The sequence below is a fragment of the Bombus fervidus genome, unplaced genomic scaffold, assembly GCF_041682495.2.
Source record: "Bombus fervidus isolate BK054 unplaced genomic scaffold, iyBomFerv1 scaffold0122, whole genome shotgun sequence".
Taxonomy (NCBI): domain Eukaryota; kingdom Metazoa; phylum Arthropoda; class Insecta; order Hymenoptera; family Apidae; genus Bombus; species Bombus fervidus.
The window spans coordinates 4,472-12,500 of record NW_027212684.1 but is presented as its reverse complement, the minus strand read 5'-3'; the positions used below and the strand labels follow the sequence as shown (position 1 = coordinate 12,500).

General features: G+C 48.4%; 3 non-coding genes across 3 annotated transcripts in view; all 3 read right to left on the bottom strand.

The window, feature by feature from the left end:
• The window catches only part of LOC139997608 (large subunit ribosomal RNA), a 4,173-nt gene extending 3,531 nt beyond the window's left edge, over positions 1 to 642 (bottom strand). The window contains exon 1 of the ribosomal RNA XR_011802961.1: positions 1 to 642. This exon is cut by the window's left edge and continues 3,531 nt beyond it. This is a non-coding gene — a ribosomal RNA (large subunit ribosomal RNA).
• Positions 643 to 2,775: 2,133 nt separating this feature from the next.
• On the bottom strand, positions 2,776 to 2,930 carry LOC139997603 (5.8S ribosomal RNA). The gene has a single exon (XR_011802957.1). It is a non-coding gene; the product is annotated as a 5.8S ribosomal RNA (ribosomal RNA).
• Positions 2,931 to 5,760: 2,830 nt separating this feature from the next.
• LOC139997606 (small subunit ribosomal RNA) lies at positions 5,761 to 7,684 on the bottom strand. Its single transcript, XR_011802959.1, has one exon. It is a non-coding gene; the product is annotated as a small subunit ribosomal RNA (ribosomal RNA).
• Between the last annotated feature and the right edge of the window lie 345 nt (positions 7,685 to 8,029).

Genomic DNA, 8,029 nt, shown 5'->3' with positions numbered 1-8,029 from the left:
TCACCCGCTCGGGCCGTAGACCGACACACAACGGGTCGCGACGTTCTACTAGGGGAGAAGTGCACGACTACGACGCCGGAGCGTTCGAATCGAAGGTGGCGTGCCCTCGCCAATGGAACCACGAAGGCCCACCCGGAGCATCGCTCACCAACGATCACCGACGCCGTCGACGATGAATCTCCCCATTCGATCTTTTGGGTTTCTCAGGTTTACCCCTGAACGGTTTCACGTACTCTTGAACTCTCTCTTCAAAGTTCTTTTCAACTTTCCCTCACGGTACTTGTTCGCTATCGGTCTCGTGGTTGTATTTAGCCTTAGATGGAGTTTACCACCAACTTAGGGCTGCACTCTCAAGCAACCCGACTCTAAGGAGAGATCCTCCCGAAACGCGTTCCGGTCACTACGGGCCTGGCACCCTCTGTGGGTACATGGCCCCATTCAAGATGGACTTGGACGCGGTTCGACGTCACGGGATAAACGGATCCTCCCGAACACTACATTTCCCAACGGCGGAACCGCGGGATTCAGTGCTGGGCTAATTCCTGTTCGCTCGCCGCTACTAAGGAAATCCTTGTTAGTTTCTTTTCCTCCGCTTAGTAATATGCTTAAATTCAGCGGGTGATCTCGCCTACTCTGAGGTCGCTTCAACGTCACGACACGGTGACAATTTTTTTTTTTCAAAGAAAAAAAAATTTCGTGCCATGTGGGCGCGATTCGAGAAAAGCAAGACGGTTTGATAACAATGCGACAGAGGGTCTTTATTTTTATTTCTCTCTCCGAGAATCGCCTCAAAGAGAAAAAAAAATAAAAAAAAAAAATTAATTCGAATAGAATCGAGAACCTTATATTCTATCTCGATCGAGAAACGTTTTATGCATCTCGCCAAAGTGCCTTTTAAACTTCGTTCGTCGTATCATGTTCGAGCTAAGACTCACGCAAGACACCCGTAACGATCTCCGGTTTTTAACGCCCGTCCTCTTTGTATAATATATATATATATATATACACGTGTTATGTATAATATATCTCCCGTAGCCGTTTCTCTCTTCTCGACGATTCCAGCGGTTCCTTGTTTTCGCCTGTTATTGCTGGCACAGAGATCGAACACGCGACATGTATATAACATATCGGTTTCTTTGCTCTGTACCAACGACGAAAACGCACGGGAACTCACGCAAGTGGAAAAGCGAGCGCGAGACGTACACAACGGGGTGAATTTATTACTCGGGGACTGGACGACCGGCGATACGTTAGGATGCGCGGTCCAGCGATAGACGACGAAGAGACATGGGATGACCAACGATCTCTTTTTCTCTAAAACTCGGAGCGCCGAATCGCCTTAAAGCAAAAAAAAATCACACGCGCGTACGTCGTACGTACGGCGCGTGTATACCTCGTCTCTAATCAAGTTTCGTTAGTCTTTCTCGAGCCTCGCCAAAGAGGATCGTTCTCTTCCTCTGCGCGATCTCTCCGTGCCAATGTCAGAGATTATTCTCTCTTTCGCACGACGACGAAAACGACTATTTTCGACGATCCGAACAACTTTGTAACGGACTCACATGCACATCTTAAAATCGGGTACAGAAACGTTGCGCAACACCGTGAGCTTTTCTCTTCTTCGTCACCCTTAAATATAGCCGATCGTAGACGCACGCTAGATCGTAACACACACTTTTCGTTGATTTCCGACGAACGTGGCTTTGGGCCAGGCGCGCGGGCAGAGAGATACGCGACCGACGGGGAAAAATTCGTCCCGATACATGTACGCGTACTCTCCGATCTCCGCGCAACGCTGGGGATCATCTCCCTAAGTCATCAGCGTTCGAAGAAATCTCGTGTGTCCGTTCCCGGATCTACGGCTTTCTCTGGGTTCACGAAGAACAGAAAAAAGCACAGAGGATGAAAAACGCAACGACGACCCATCGATGCGACGGTCCTCGTTGTCTTCTCGTCAGTCGTCTCGCGCCTGCAGAATACATCTCTGCCGCACGAACAGACGGAGTGGGTATTCGATCCCTGGGGCTGTACGAGTAAAAACATCTTGATGAAAAGACGGTTGTGTTTCTTTAAGGCACACAGTTTTTCGTTACGCCACCAAGTTTAGGTTTAGGTTTTAATATCTTGGTTCTCTTTTCTCTCCTCTCTCGACTGACTTTGTTCAAAAATATTTTTGCTTTCTCTCAGTCTCGCCAAAAATTCATTTAAGACGACGTCGGGGGCGCGGTCATTCGTGCTTATCGAAGACTAACAAAACGTAGCAGAGGCTGATACAAAAAGAAAAAAAAAATCGGCCACGAAGAAAACTCGCTCTGTGTATCTCGATAACCGCGTCGACGACGACGGTTCTCTCCGCGCTCTTTTAATTCGTATCCTTCTTCTTGCGCTTCGTCCGACTCAGAAACGTTCGTAAAACACGAACGACGGCGGGTTGTCAAGCCAAGAAGGGACAGAGAAGAGACGGAGGTAGTTTTGCGAGTCTCCCGTGAACGCGATAGATTTTTCATATATATTTGTATCGAGAGCATGCGTACGCCGGTCTCCACACGATCCAGCGACGAACGCCGACGAACGTCCAACAATCGCTCGTACGTCGCGTACGAGCCCTCGACCGCTCTTTAATTCGTATTCTTTTGCTTGGCGCTCGTCCTCCGACTCGGAAACGTTCGTTTAAAGATAAAACGAACGACGGCGGGCTGTCGACGAGGCAAGAAAGAACAGAGAGAGACGGACCGAGAGCAACGATACGCAACGCAAGCAGTCTTAGGTTTACGTGAGCAACCCTCAGCCAGGCGTGGTCCAGGAATTGTATCCGTGGACCGCAATGTGCGTTCGAAATGTCGATGTTCATGTGTCCTGCAGTTCACACGTTGACGCGCAATTAGCTGCGTTCTTCATCGACCCACGAGCCAAGTGATCCACCGTTCAGGGTAATCGTTTATGCATGGATTTTTGTTTGTGTACTCAGGTTTTTGTACTCTTATTCTCGGTTCGAAAGAAGCCGATATCCGACAAACGTCCGACCAACGGGAATCGAACGCGCGGAAGTCGCCATATGATTGACGACACGAAAATACGTTCGAAAACGAAATCGGACGGACTGCGCGACGACACACGCAGCCCGCCGACCGGGCGTAAAGTGCATTATAATATATAACAACCAACGAGATCGAAGCTCCGTTCGTCAGGAAACGACGGGGATATAACACCCGATTCTGAATCCTCTGTACAGCACACGATCTCGCGAAGAAAGCGCACGGTGGCTAGCCCATGATATATATATATGTTCGTTCCTCTCGTCCAGTTATTCGAAGCAAACAGCCGATATGCATCTCCATCGTTCGGGTAAAAAAAAATCGATGGGACGCGCACGGTCGTAGTCTTCCTCGCGCGGTCGTTTCTTCCCGATAGCCAGAAGCAGAGTTTGAAAAACTCTAGCGACGGAACGAGGCATTAGACTCTCGACAACGAGGATAGAGAGACGGCCGGCGATCCCCTCTGAATCGACTTCGGTGGTTCAGGTAAAAATAAAAAAAATCGATGGGACGCGCACGGTCGTCGTTCCTCTTCCTCGCGCGCGGTCTATTCTTCCCGATAGCCAGAAGCAGAGTTTGAAAAACTCTAGCGACGGAACGAGGCATTAGACTCGCGACAACGAGGATAGAGAGACGGCCGGCGGTCCCCTCTGAATCCACTTTGGTCGCTCAGGTAAAAATAAAAAAAAATTCGAAAGGGACGCGCACGGTCGTCCTTCCTCTTCCTCGCGCGGTCTTTTCTTCCCGATAGCCAGAAGCAGAGTTTGAAAAACTCTAGCGACGGAACGAGGCATTAGACTCTCGACAACGAGGATAGAGAGACGGCCGGCGGTCCCCTCCGAACGGATGGCGACAACGACGACTAAAGCGCGAAAAATCGCGACGAAAAGGAACGCATCTCCGTTCAGGTGTATGTGTGTGCGTGCGTTTAAAAAAAATTCGATGGGACTCGCAGCCATCGGCCTCGCGCGGTCGTTTCTTCCCGATATCCAGAAGCAGAGTTTGAAAAACTCTAGCGACGGAACGAGGCATATGACTCACGACAACGAGGATATGGACAGGCGGTCCCCTCTGAACGGGTCGACGAGACGATGGTAAAAGAGACGAACCGGACGAAACTTCCGTCGATCAGGTAAAAATAAAAAAAAATTCGATGGGACGCGCACGGTCGTCGTCGTCGTCTTCCTCGCGCGGTCGTTTCTTCCCGATAGCCAGAAGCAGAGTTTGAAAAACTCTAGCGACGGAACGAGGCATATGACTCACGACAACGAGGATAGAGAGACGGCCGGCGGTCCCCTCTGAATCGACTTCGGTGGTTCAGGTAAAAATAAAAAAAATCGATGGGACGCGCACGGTCGTCCTTCCTCTTCCTCGCGCGCGCGGTCTATTCTTCCCGATAGCCAGAAGCAGAGTTTGAAAAACTCTAGCGACGGAACGAGGCATTAGACTCGCGAGGATAGAGAGACGGCCGGCGGTCCCCTCCGAACCAACTTCGTCTAGTTAAGAATCGTTACTCTTTACCATCACTCGCACTGGTATATATCTTTTCGGGCCAACATCCACGCAATGCGTTTTCGTTCTAGGTTACCCGATCCACGAGTACGAACGTACAACGTGGTTTCGTTTTGTCGAACATCGTATATCGTTCGCCGTTGAAACGAACGACAACGAAACGACATAGGAAGAACGAACGCCCTTTGGGTAGGAAGCACGTTTCGAGGAACGACGAGAGTTTGGAGAGACGCGCGAGATAGCTGGAGACGCGCAGATATAGGTATCCATGGATCTTCGAAGAGAACCTTCGAAGATATATAATTCGGTATCCTTTTTTTCTGCGGCTCGCTATTCGCGTTCTTTCGCTCTCGTCGACGACTCGTTATAGACGCTTCGTTCGATCCCAAAGAGCAGTCTTCCTTATGTCCCGTTGCTAGGAGGTGAGGCCTACGCAACGCAACTACGAAATATAGAAGAGGTGTGAGCAGTGATCTCTCCGACACGAGGCACTTTAGAGATTTTAGTTTATATATTATATTGTTCGTTCGTTGGATTTCCACGATGCAAATACGAAATACGAGATCGTGACGGCGGGTCTTTCTGTGTACGACCTCACGCAGGCGCCTCGATCGCATTTCTCATTACACGTGGTTTCCACTGTAACTTTTAGTTTTTTCGATATGTGTTCAGCTCAAGTTCCCTCACATATCGTTATTATTATTATTATTATTAATAGTAGCGGTTTCGTGTTATAGGATTCGGAGACGGCGGGTCTTTCTGTGTACGACCTCACGCAAGCGCCTCGAGAATCTTTTTAAGTTTTTCGTTTGTTATAATATTATTCGGAGACGGCGGGTCTTTCTGTGTACGACCTCACGCAGGCGCCTCGAGAATATTTTTAAGTTTTTCGTTTGTTATAATATTATTCGGAGACGGCGGGTCTTTCTGTGTACGACCTCACGCAGGCGCCTCGAATTATTCGTGTAAAAGTATATCTCTTCATCCCGATGATCGAGAGAGAGTGCCACACTCTTCGTATAGTTTCGTAACTGGAGCGTCTCTCACCTCCTTATTGTAAAAAATTTGGCTTTTGTCAAAGTATATAGCTTGTTAATACGTCGTATATACTTTGTGTCGATATAGGAGGAGTACGGCTCCTTACCGACGATATTATATATATTTTATTATACAGTGTTCAAGTCAAATATATTCTTTGTGTTTTTGTATTTTTCGTTAATGATCCTTCCGCAGGTTCACCTACGGAAACCTTGTTACGACTTTTACTTCCTCTAAATGATCAAGTTTGGTCATCTTCCCGGTAACATCGGCAATGCTTATCACATTGGCCGCGCACCAGTCCGAAGACCTCACTAAATCATTCAATCGGTAGTAGCGACGGGCGGTGTGTACAAAGGGCAGGGACGTAATCAACGCGAGCTTATGACTCGCGCTTACTGGGAATTCCTCGTTCATGGGGAATAATTGCAAGCCCCAATCCCTAGCACGAAGGAGGTTCAGCGGGTTACCCGGGCCTTTCGGCCAGGGAAAACACGCTGATTCCTTCAGTGTAGCGCGCGTGCGGCCCAGAACATCTAAGGGCATCACAGACCTGTTATTGCTCAATCTCGTGCGGCTAGAAGCCGCCTGTTCCTCTAAGAAGATTTGTTTGTACGTTGGTAGTAAAAACCCGCCGACCGAAGCCGGGGGCCTTCGAGATACCATAATTTACGTCTATTTAGCAGGCTAGAGTCTCGTTCGTTATCGGAATTAACCAGACAAATCGCTCCACCAACTAAGAACGGCCATGCACCACCACCCACCGAATCAAGAAAGAGCTATCAATCTGTCAATCCTTCCGGTGTCCGGGCCTGGTGAGGTTTCCCGTGTTGAGTCAAATTAAGCCGCAGGCTCCACTCCTGGTGGTGCCCTTCCGTCAATTCCTTTAAGTTTCAGCTTTGCAACCATACTTCCCCCGGAACCCAAAAGCTTTGGTTTCCCGGAAGCTGCCCGCCGAGTCATCGGAGGAACTTCGGCGGATCGCTGGCTGGCATCGTTTATGGTTAGAACTAGGGCGGTATCTGATCGCCTTCGAACCTCTAACTTTCGTTCTTGATTAATGAAAACATTTTTGGCAAATGCTTTCGCTTCTGTCCGTCTTGCGACGATCCAAGAATTTCACCTCTAACGTCGCAATACGAATGCCCCCATCTGTCCCTATTAATCATTACCTCGGGGCTCCGAAAACCAACAAAATAGAACCGAGGTCCTATTCCATTATTCCATGCACACAGTATTCAGGCGAAGGTAGCCTGCTTTAAGCACTCTAATTTGTTCAAAGTAAACGTATCGGCCCACCTCGACACTCAGTGAAGAGCACCGCGATGGGATATTAGTTGGACCGCCCCGCGAGGAGCTAAGCCCACCGATAGGACGTACCACATAATGCCAGTTAAACACCGCGAGCGGTGAACCGACACTGTGACACACAGATTCAACTACGAGCTTTTTAACCGCAACAACTTTAATATACGCTATTGGAGCTGGAATTACCGCGGCTGCTGGCACCAGACTTGCCCTCCAATTGGTCCTCGTTAAAGGATTTAAAGTGTACTCATTCCGATTACGGGGCCTCGGATGAGTCCCGTATCGTTATTTTTCGTCACTACCTCCCCGTGCCGGGAGTGGGTAATTTGCGCGCCTGCTGCCTTCCTTGGATGTGGTAGCTGTTTCTCAGGCTCCCTCTCCGGAATCGAACCCTGATTCCCCGTTACCCGTTACAACCATGGTAGGCGCAGAACCTACCATCGACAGTTGATAAGGCAGACATTTGAAAGATGCGTCGCCGGTGCTAGATGACCATGCGATCAGCACAAAGTTATTCAGAGTCACCAAAACAAACGATGGACGAACGGACGAGCCATCCGCCACCGATTGGTTTTGATCTAATAAAAGCATTCGTACCATCTCTGGTACGAATCTGTTTGCATGTATTAGCTCTAGAATTACCACAGTTATCCAAGTAAGTTTAAGTATGATCTAAGAAACCATAACTGATTTAATGAGCCATTCGCGGTTTCACCTTAATGCGGCATGTACTGAGACATGCATGGCTTAATCTTTGAGACAAGCATATGACTACTGGCAGGATCAACCAGGGAACTTTGTATTTTATATATATATTAGAGTCAAAAGACTCTCTTTTTAAAATAGCCTCAGAGTGTCGTAGGTGGGTCCGTAACACCGTACGACGAGACTTTTCGTTCTTAGTGAACGTTCGACGACACCCTTTTAATTCCCGTTGTAACGTCGAACGCCACTACTCTCTCTCCTCTCATTTCGCCACTCTCTTTACTTTCTTTCGTTCGTTTGATTGTTTGTGTGGAATATTTTAAGATCATTCTGTTCATAGGATCATTCTGTAAGAATGGTTTGTTGGTTGAACGAATATGCCTTAGCGGTAAAAAGCACGTAAACTGCATGCTGAACGTACCGTCCTCGTAAGA